This window comes from Pan paniscus, chromosome 10 (assembly GCF_029289425.2).
Source record: "Pan paniscus chromosome 10, NHGRI_mPanPan1-v2.0_pri, whole genome shotgun sequence".
NCBI lineage: Eukaryota > Metazoa > Chordata > Mammalia > Primates > Hominidae > Pan > Pan paniscus.
The window spans coordinates 46,888,639-46,899,554 of NC_073259.2; positions in this window are offsets into that span (position 1 = coordinate 46,888,639).

Sequence of the window (10,916 nt, forward strand, 5' to 3'; positions counted from 1 at the left end):
CTGGTATTTCTGAGATGTGAAAATCCTTACCCACGTACTTTGGTTGAAGTGGTTCTAGATTGCAAAGTATTGAATATGGCCGTTTACTTATATAAAAAATACAATAGAACCTTGTATATACATAGACTACCCTCTGGGGAAGAAGAGGTAGGCTTTGGGAAACAGAGTCAAGGTAGACTTTGACTTATCTCTACTATTTGAATTTTTCATAGTGAGAATATATTTGTATGTTATTTATATAATTAAAATATCTTAAAAAAATTAGTTGAGAGACAAAAATAATTAATGTCACGTTCTCAATTCTATATCAAGGCTGGAAATAAGAGAAAAATCCCAATTCTCAGTAAGATTGCACACATTTTAATGAAACAACAAAAGGAGAGACAGGAAGCATTCCTAGAGGTCTCTGGTGAAGAAACCGTCTATTCTTATGAAGGAATGACTCATGGATGACTCATGGTCTGTAGCTCCTTCCCCAGTCACTCCCAATTCTTGACTAAAAATATTTGCATTTCTTCCTAGTGCCATCTTCCTCCCACTCTATGCAGTGCCAGCTTGTGCCACTACCATTTTGTGACCTCCCCTTTCTGCTGCTGACCTGATGTTGATGGGAGATCACTTTTCATTCTCATCCATCACTACCAGTATGTCAGTCACTGTGCCTTCCCAGTCCCTAGCCACTTCTGAAGGAACTAGGTGCACCCACAGCTTTCCTGGGGTGACTGAACCTGGCTGGACCCCTAACTCAGGGCAGCCCAGACCTCTAGGCTTGTTAGAAGCCCATAAGATATTCCAGCATGAAAAGCCTTTCCAAACAAGGTAAAGCTGGCTTCAGCAGTCTAATTCTCAGGAACTAGAATTAAGAAACACTGAGAAAATGGAGCAGTATGTACTGAGAGTTGTTGAGATACTGCAAAAGAAAGAAGCCTTGAAGAAGAGTGGGGACCATGAGGGGTCATAAGTCACTTAAAGTAGAGAGGGAGCACAATCAAGGGGCGGATAGGCATTAAGAGAAAGATTGTGAGAAAAAGGTGGGAAAGCCAGTCAATGATGAAAGAGAACCAGAGATGCCCCAAAAAACAAACTTGCAGAGGGTCAGTGGGTCATGTTAATGGTGAGTGGCCTTCCAGAAGACCCAGAAGATCCCACACTTGCACTCCCAGAATTGTCTTGGCATCTAAACAACTTTCTCATTCCAGTCTCCTTGAGACCTGGCTCTGACAACATTCCTACCCTTTCTGAAAGCTGGTGGTTCTGCTTTTCCTGGGTTTCCTGAGACTTTGTCGTGAGCCTGAGATCACTGGCTCCTCTTTTCTAAAGGAATGGACATAGCATATTCTTCATTACTTGAGGTGACCTAAGTCTTATTCTTAAAACCAAGAGAACCTAATTCAAATGGTCAGTCCTCTTACTACAAAAGGCAGAATGGAAACAGCTGAGCAGAGTGGGAAAGCTGTGGCCTTCAAAGCAGACTGGTCTGAGTTTCAATCCAGAACCTGCCAAATGTGAGCTGTGAGACTTTTTGGGCAAGTTATCTAACTATAGTACTTCTAAGAGTCGTCCTTTTTATCTTTAAATGGCTCCAGTTCAGGATGCCAGAGTGATCCAACAATGGTTTATATAAGCTGCTGGCCTGATGCCTGACACAGACTTAACACTCAATACAAGTTCATACCTTTCCTTCTTCTCTCTGGATACTTCCTGTCTTGCACAATAAAGCCCAAACTACCCCACCCCTCCAGTGGCAGTAGCTATGGTTAAAATTGTCTGCTTCCTGTCTCACTGGGTTCTGCTGTTTTGTGTTCACACACTTCAAGAGTGAAACTCAATCTGTTCAAAGCTGTAAACATGAACTTTGGGTCAGAGTTTGGTCCCCTTTCATTTAGTATCTACCAAAAGTTAATTAGAAGCACCATAATGCAATCAGTTTTTCAGGGCAGGCTGGTGGTGGGGATTACTTTCTTCATATCTACACTCATTCAGCCTGCCGTCAACAAACATTTATTGAGTCACCATTGTGTGTAAAGGTACTATAAAGATAGAAGGATCACAGCATTACACACAACGAAATTGAGGTACACAGTGACCCACAGTAAGTTTATTTCCGGTTTCATTTATTTAAGATTTGCAAATGTGTGTTGTATATTTGAACAATGTAGTAAACATTTTGTGGTAGTGCTTAACTCTACTAACCAGATCTCAACTAGGACTAACTAGGATTTCATCTAAAAGTCTCTTGCAGGCCGGGTATGGTGGCTCACGCCTATAATTCCAGCACTTTGGGAGGCCGAGGCTGGTGTGGTCACTTGAGCCCAGGAGTTTGTGACCAGCCTGGGCAGCCTGACAAAACCCTGTGTCTACTAAAAATACAAAAATTAGCTGGGCATGGTTGTGCACACCTATAGTCCCAGCTACTCAGGAGACGGAGGTGGAGGTTGCAGTAAGCCAAGACTGCATCACTGCACTTAAGCCTAAGTGACACAATTAGACCCTGTCTCCAAAAAAAAAAAAAGTCTCCTGCGTATTGCCATAATGTCTTGCTCCTAGACAGGGCTCATTAAATATCGGTAGGTGAATGACTTAATACCTGTTTCAGATGCTTCAGGAATTAGCAAACATCTGTAACTCTTGCTGAGCTAAACCGGAGTATCATGTAGAAAAATATATAGTAGTAGTATAATTATAGTGGTATTAGATTATCCTAAAATCATAAATTTAAGAGGCATCCAAACACATGTTCTTCCTGAGAAACTAATTCTGCCTATTTTCCCTGCTTGGAGCTTTTTTACCTGCAAGCCTACAGACTATAATTTTTGAAAATAGATCCATATAAATCTTTCTGGAACTATTTATGTAAATGCTTTATTTTCCAGTAATCTCAGAGAATTGGCTTTCGGTACCCTGCTAATCTCCTTCTCTCAAAACAAACCAAACAAAAAGAAAACATGCTCCAGGAAACTGAGCATCCTCTATGATCTAATTAAGCAACACAGAAATATTGACATTCCACAAGCACTGACAATTATTTTTTAGGCCTAAAAGACGAGAGTAAGTGTAATTATGTTGCCAGTTTAAGATCTACCTTGGAAAAATACAAACTACACCATCAAGAACTCTGTATCCTGCCTGTAATCCTAGCACTTTGGGAGGCTGAGGAGGGTGGATCACTTGAGCTCAAGTGTTCGAGACCAGCCTATCCAATATGGTGAAACCCTATCCCCACTAAAAATACAAAAATTAGCCAGGCATGGTAGTGGGCACCTATAATCCCAGCTACTCAGGGAGGCTGAGGCAGAAGAATTGCTTTAACCCAGGAAGCAGAGGTTACAGTGAACTGAGATCGTACTAGGCAACAGAGTGAGACTCCATCTCAAAAAAAAACAAAAAACAAAAAACAAAAATTAAAAAAATTATGAAAAATCAATGAGAAAACTTGATTAGTAATTAACTCTTTCTGCCACCAAAATGTCAGGGGTATAGTCTATGTCCCATTGCTCGCTACACAGAAAGCCAATCACTGATACAATGAGTATTGCCAGGGAAGAAAGGTTTTATTTAGGTGACGTGAGCCAGGGAGATGGGAAATAAGTCTCAAATCCGTCTCTCCAACTGACTAAAGTTGGGGATTTATATATCAGGGAAGGAATGTAACTATGAGCAGGAAAACAGAAATCAGGGAGGAGTAAGGAAGAGGTGATGGTCAATAGGAAGCACGCAGTCAGTTCAGGAATCATGATGGGTGAGGGGTCTGGCATCTCATTGTCTGGATGCAGTGATCTGGTGAGTTTCAGTTCCTTGATACTATCTGAGAAGGCCTGATGATGATTTCCTGAGAAAGGAACTCAGATTGTAAGTTTCAAGCTTTAAGACCAGGAGGGTCAATTTCTATGTTTATTTTAAAAGACTGAAAACATCAGTTCTATGGGAAAATTAGACTGGTTTCATTTCTACTGCACACAAATGTTTCTCCCAGATACATATGTTAGGAAAGTCAGTATAAATCCGAACTTGTGTATGAAGTAATATACCTTCTGCAAGAAAGTCTCTCCTTTAAGTAATGGAAACTTAGACAATGTAGAAACCTAAGCCTAAAATAGCATTTACATTCTTTGGAAGCACTTGTCATCTGTGATGTGATATACAATATATTTCCGTACCTTTGTCTAGAAAGTTGGCCAGAACCCATTTAAATGTTGTTGGTTTAAAAAACGAAATGACAGGCTGGGTGTGGTGGCTCACGCCTATAATCCCGGAACTTTGGGAGGCCGAGGCAGGCAGATCACCTGAGGGTGGGACTTCGAGACCAGCCTGACCAACATGGAGAAACTCCATCTCTACTAAAAATACAAAATTAGCTGGGCGTGGTGATGCATGCCTATAATCCCAGCTACTAGGGAGGCTGAGGCAGGAGAATTGCTTGAACCCAGGAGGCAGAGGTTGCGGTGAGCCGAGATCACACCATTGCACTCCAGCCTGGACAACAAGAGCGAAACTGCATCTCAAAAAAAAAAAAAAAAAAAGATAGACTTGTTTTTCACATTGAAACCCTTCAAGTTCTGCAGCAAGGAGAAATCCAAAATAGCTTGCCTAGGCGGCATCGAAATGCCAATACGCAATGGAAGAAAATATCTCATCAAGAAAAAGGTCAAGTTAAACCAGGAAAATGGGAGATGGAATCTAATTACCATCTCCTAACTCAACGCTTAATCATTAGGTAAGTACCATAAGAGAAGATAATGGATGAAAAGGAACATCATAAAGAGAAAGAATCAAAATTACCAAAAATTGTTTAAGAAAGAGAATGACTAGAATCATCCTTTAGGATCCACACCACGAATCAGGTGGCATCATAGTGCACATTATAATGAAATGCAGTTACTTCTCATGATTAAAGGACTTGGAGTGGGGACCCAGACATACTACTTTCTCCAACTTCGTTTCATTTTCAGACACAATTTTCTTCCATCATCATTAAACATTTAAGAAATTATTGTGTGTTTCGTAATAAGAGAGGTCAGAATGTCTACCTGCTGGCACACTGAGGCTTTTCCTTCTACTTCGGCTGCTATTGTTCTTTTCTTTTCTTTGAAAAAAGACCTGTTCTGTTTCCTTTGGCAATCATTCCCGTACTGTCTTAGGTTTGGCATGCTTCCTGTGATTCCAGCCTGTCTAAAGCGATTCCAGAGGGCAGATCAGTCTTACACTCTCTTCCCCACTTTTCTCAGCTGCTCGAGGACAGCCTGAGTATGTTAGGGCTTTCGACAGACAGAGATGTCAATCAAACAGCTCAGCCACCTAGGCTCTCCTCTCATTATTAGGGATGTTTTCCCTCCAGAATCCTCACTCTTATCTTGCTGTGTCTCAGGCAACAGTGATGCCATCTTTTCCACCAAGAAGTCATACACTGAACCTTGAGTTTTTCCCTGAAGTCTCTTTTTTTCTCAGAATTGTTTTATGTTCTTTTGAGTAGCCTTGAATAACAGCAGCATGTGTACCTGTTGATTGTGCTGTCTTTATGGGTCTTCTCCTTGGAGCTCCTTTTGAGCTTAACAGAGAGTCTCTATATAGAAAGAATCACTGTGCACAGAAAGATACACTGGCTGGCACCATGAAGAGCTCTGTGAAAAAGCAGCCTTTATTTTTGTTCAGTGAGATTAATCTGATTAATTCTAATGCTATTATGTTTAAAAACAGCTCATCAAGAAGACAAGCAGAATGATGTATGTTTGATGGCATTTTGGAGTTGCAAAACATATTCACGACACTCCCAGGAAACTGAAGCTCAGAAAGCAGTCCTATCTCCAAATTGCTAGATTTTTCACTACATTGGACCATATAGAGGTCCTTTCCTCCTCAAAGAGTTCTCAGTGAGCACTCTTGTTTATTTCTCTCTGCCTAGGTGTGGTTATTAATTAATTAATTAGTTCAATGATTTGCTAATTTATTCATTCAATACCAGCTCCCAAAGCCCCCTGTTCATTCCCACAAGGATTTAGGGTGGACTATTATTATTCATGAAGAAAAACAAAAGGACAATCTTGTTACTCAGCATTTTCTTCACAGAATCCTCTGTCTCAGTGCTGGGTATCTGCTCCTTATCTCTCCCAGCCAAAGAGCAGAGCCTGTTCTTTGGCAATTGCCTTTGCCTTTCTCTTCTGGGCAGCTTTGAAGTATCTGGTTAGAACAGTGCCTAGATGCCTCTCCCCCTTCTACTGCTTCACTCTGAAGATAAATGGTTTGTAAGTATCTCCTTTGAGCTGAAAGCCCCCATGTGCAAAACATCTTATAAAGAAAAAGAAATTTCAAGCAGCTTCCCACTGGCTTTCCCTAGAAACGATTAAGTGTCCGTGCATTTAAAATGAATCTACATGATGGCAGGATGTGACACTGACTGGGTCCATCAGAGCTTGTTCACAGAAACAGACTGATACATAGAAATTTCTCCATACATTCCCCACTAAGCATGCACTTGTTTTTCATGTATACTAACCCTGGAATGACTGCTTTTACAGAAATATATGGCCTTCTTTACCTGGCCTCTTTCAATTGCCATTGTGAGTTCTAAATTCCTCCTGCCTGAGATCTAACTGTGCCATACGGCTTTTTTTCATTTCCCTCATCTGCTCAGGAAAATGCTCCTAGTGTTTCTAGGGAACTTTTCTGATTAGAAGGATTCAAACAAAGAAAATGGCTCACTTGATAAACATGACCATCTTCCACTTCAAAATGGACATACTCTTTGCCATATGTCGGGAATTATGGAGAGATTCTTTATCATCCCATTATACTCAGCTGTTGTTTACTTTTTGTGAATCGAATGTTGACAATTATAGTCTGAGGTTTTTTTTAACAGCATATGCTGAACATGATAAAATATTTAGAACAACTTACTTTGGACTTATAATTATGCTACATCTTTCAGCCCTTTTATGACTAAATTAGAACATTTAGTAATGTTTGGTGACAACTCCCACACTTTGTAAGCACCACAGAAAAAATATAATTTATTTAATTGGTTTTCATTTGGAAGGGAAATAACCCCATTTCAAGCATCTCAGTGTTAGAAAAGACACTGTATATTCCCCACAAAAATACACAGATGCTCATACATTTGGGGAATTAACATATATCTTCCACAAGGAAACTTAGGAAGGTTATTTCATCATTAATTTACAGCCATTCCTTTTACCTACATATTTTTGCAGAATCACTATTAGTCACCTCCTCTTTCCATCACGTATTCTTTACAGAAGCCCTGAACTTCAGACAGAGACGAGGCTGTTAAATTCTTGTGGGTTTCCAGTGCCACCACAGACAGACTAAATGGCATAATTCATTCAGTAAGTATTTAAGGAGTGCCTACCCTATGCCAGGTCTGTGCTGGGCACTGGGATTCTGAGATGAACTAAATATGGTCCTTTCTTCAAAGTGTTCCTAACTTAAAGGCAGAGACAAAGAAGAAAATGCACAATTAAAATTCTGTAGAGAAGAGGGGACTCAGAAGGGCATCTAACTTGGCCAGGATGAGAGAATAGGGGTGAAGCAGGGCAACTGAGAAATATTACCAAGAGTAAGTGACTCTTGAGTGGGTAAAGGGGAGAGAGGAGCTTCATGCAGCGGTACCCCCCATTCAAAGGCATGAAGGCAGGAGAAGGCTCCCCTGAGTCAGTGGTAGCCATTAGTTCGGGGTTGGGGAAAAGAGGTGAAGAGATTCAGACTAAGAAGTTAGGTACAGAATAGATGGTGCTGGGCTTTGCACTTGAGCTTCACACTGAAGGCAGTAGGGAGCCCATGAAAGATTCTGCATTTTCTCTGGTTTGTGATCCAGGAGGGGTAGACAGGAGCTGGACAGAGGGCAGTCTATGCCAGATAAACCTGGACCAGGATCAAGGCAGAGCATTGCAGAGGAAAGGACAGATATGAGTAGCCATTTAAGGTGAATCAAATATGTTTGGTTTTGTTTGTTTGTTTGTTTGAGACGGAGTCTCGCTCTGTCGCCCAGGCTGGAGTGCAGTGCGTGATCTTGGCTCATTGCAAGCTCTGCCTCCCGGGTTCACGCCATTCTCCCTCCTCAGCCTCCCGAGTAGCTGGGACTACAGGCACCCGCCACCACGCTTGGCTAATTTTGTTTTTGTATTTTTAGTAGAAATGGGGTTTCACTGTGTTAGCCAGGATGGTCTGGATCTCCTGACCTCGTGATCTGCCCGCCTGGGCCTCCCAAAGTGCTGGGATTACAGGCGTGAGCCACCGCGCCTGGCCGATCAAATATGTTTTAAATGTAGATAATCTTACTTGCAGGAAAGCCCAGGCAGAAAAACTGGAGAAAAGAAAAACATGCCTCATTCCCTTCCTATGACATCCTGTTGTGTCTGAGCTTTATTACTACAAGGTGGGGACACAGACTTTTCTAATGATAGTGGGCTATTTAGCACTTAACTTTAATCAGACCTGGTGCTGAGGCACTTTACATGGAAGGGGATCAGAATATGCCACCCCAAAATATGCCACTTTAGTGTAAGGATTATTTTCAGCTGGAAGCAATTGAGAATCAACAGATGCAGAAAGAGTTCTTTCCTCTCCCCTTATCTGACTAAAAGCAGGGCACAAATTTGCCTTTGTGAAGGTGTTTCCTCTGTGCCAGTAAGGGAAGAACAACCCATCACCAGAGTCTAACCACTTCTTTGAGTTTCACTCCGTTTTTGTGAACTCCTGTGCATGTAAATATTAATAAAAATTTTGTGTCTGCTCTTTTGTTAGTCTGTCTTTTGTTAGGTTAATTTGCACGCCCCCAGCAAAAGAAGAGAGTAGAGGAAAAATTTTTCCTCCCCAACAACATGCATCATCTCACTGAACCCTTATCCCTCTTAGTGCGGAAGGTACATACCCCATTTTTTAGATCCAAAAACAAAACTAAGGGATGTTAAGGGGCTGGTCCAAGGTCATGTAGCTAACAGGTGGCAGAGCTGGGATTTGTACCCATGCCTACACGACCACACAGCCTGAACATCCAGCAACTATCCTGCAATTCCAGTGTGTAGGAAACACAGTCTAACAGAGTTAGCAGACAGGGATTGGAGCAGCGGAAAATCCATATTCTAATTCTAGCCCCATTACTATCAACAAAATATTAATCATGTAAATATTTGTGTTGTTCTTTATAGTTCTGATAATAAAGTCATTGCATCAGTGGTATGACCTTGAGTAAATCGTGTAACCCATCTGTGTCTTAATGTTTTCCCATGAATCAGCACATGGCTTTTAAATTCTTACTATGTTTTAAGTCCTATTCTAATTGGAAGACTGTAATCTTTTATTTTGTTTGAAATAAAATAGCAATGATTTTCACCCTCTTTGTGAGCCCACAAACAAAACAGTAGATATTTAAATTCTGTGGTTACAAGAAAATAAAACAGAAAGAAGTCCTTTCAGTTCTGCTAAATGCAAAATGAACATATATGCAGGCCAGGTGGGGAAGAGATGGGCTGCATTTTTGTCTTGGGCATTAACCAATGTAACTAAGTGGTCAATTGCTATAATTTGAAACAGGAAGGGAAGCAGAAGAGCTCCTGTTGATGCTGTTATTTTAAGTAGGTGCATGGTCTATCCTTATCTGGGTAACTTGACTGTCTCAGGCTTGACTAAGCTGCAAGTTCCAAGTTGGTCATATTAACACTGTTTACCTAATTTCAAAGCTCTGAGCGGTCACCGAGGGAGTCCCTAGAAGAGTCATTGTTGATAGAGAGGGTGAGGAGGGAGTAAACTGTAGTTCCCCAGGCTTTTGGACAAGGCTTTTGTTGAGGGGATTCAGAGAATGGTGGGAGCAGAAGAGAGCCAGTGGAATGGAGACAGAACTGAGGTGGGGAAGAAAGATGGAGCAAGACATAGCAACTGCTGGCCAGGCACAGTAGCTCATGCCTGTAATCCCAGCACTTTGCGAGGCCAAGGCAGGTGGATCACCTGAGATCAGCAGTCTGAGACCAGCTTGGCCAACATGGTGAAACCCCGTATCTATTAAAAATACAAAAAAAACTAGCTGGGCATGGTGGCGGGCGCCTGTAAACCCAGCTACTTGGGAGGCTGAGACAGGAAGAGGTTGCAGTGAGCCAAGATTGTGCCATTGCACTCCAGCTTGGGCGACAAGAATGAAACTCCGTCGCAAAAAAATAAAACAAACAAACAAAACGACATAGCAGCTGCTGCAGGAGAGAAATTTCAAAAAGTGGTGATGAGACATTTAGAAAGGCTTGGGTGTATGATATGTAAATTTCTCTTTCGTCTACAAACAAAATTGCAACAAAACTCTGCCTGGTTAAATGTTGTGCTGGTTATTTGACTGTTTGCCTCCAGATCCATCCTTTGTGTCTGCTCTGGATGTCTGACTGTTGCAAGCTATGATACCCAGGCTCTCTTGACCACCTGTTTTAGCCTCACTTAACCAGCGAGAGGTACTGTTGGAGATTGGAGGTTGGGAGGAAAGGGGAAGCCAAGGTATTTCTTGTCCTCTTTTTCTGCCATGGGAGGCATATCTGGCAGTAGCTGCCCTCCTCTGTGGCTCCAGCTCTTGCCTGAATATTTCTGTTATAATGCTAGTGTCTATCAAGGGACCCCCAGATCCTTCCTTTGTCTCTCCAGTCTTAAGGGTGGGTGGTGGCTTCCCACTTGCTAATCTTTGGGATGCCTCATCTACCCTAGTGACTATTTTAGCTCCTCTAGCACCTTTATAATTAATTCTCCGTATTTAATACCTTCTATTTAATAACCTGATGGGACCCTGGTCAATACAGAGGAGAGGTACCTTTTTTCCTCTCCTGGTTTCTATAACGAGGGAGTTCTCCAAGCACGTATTTTGTTTCCCTTAGCCCTTTTATTCATCCCACCCCTAGGGCTCTGGAGTGAGTAATTGGATGGTAATTTTG